This window comes from Penaeus monodon, chromosome 15, assembly GCF_015228065.2.
Source record: "Penaeus monodon isolate SGIC_2016 chromosome 15, NSTDA_Pmon_1, whole genome shotgun sequence".
In the NCBI taxonomy this organism is placed as follows: domain Eukaryota; kingdom Metazoa; phylum Arthropoda; class Malacostraca; order Decapoda; family Penaeidae; genus Penaeus; species Penaeus monodon.
This window is the reverse complement of record NC_051400.1, coordinates 39,532,161-39,532,410: the sequence shown is the minus strand read 5'-3', so window position 1 is coordinate 39,532,410 and position 250 is coordinate 39,532,161.

The window sequence follows — 250 nt, the reverse complement described above, 5'->3', positions numbered from 1 at the left end:
AAGGAACGCAAAGATCTTTTCCTTTGACCCGAGACTAATTTCCCTTCGATTTCGCCGGACGTATTTTCTCCCCCTTTTCCATCTACCGTTTTTTTTCATAATCAATTAACAGAAAAAAGGGTTTACTGCTTTACCGTTTTGCCAATAAAAGAGAAAGGGCCATAAAATCCCTAAAAAAAAAAAGACCCGTTGGTTAAACCTTTGTTTTCCTTTAAGACTATTTCACGAAACCTTTGATCTTCAGAGAATA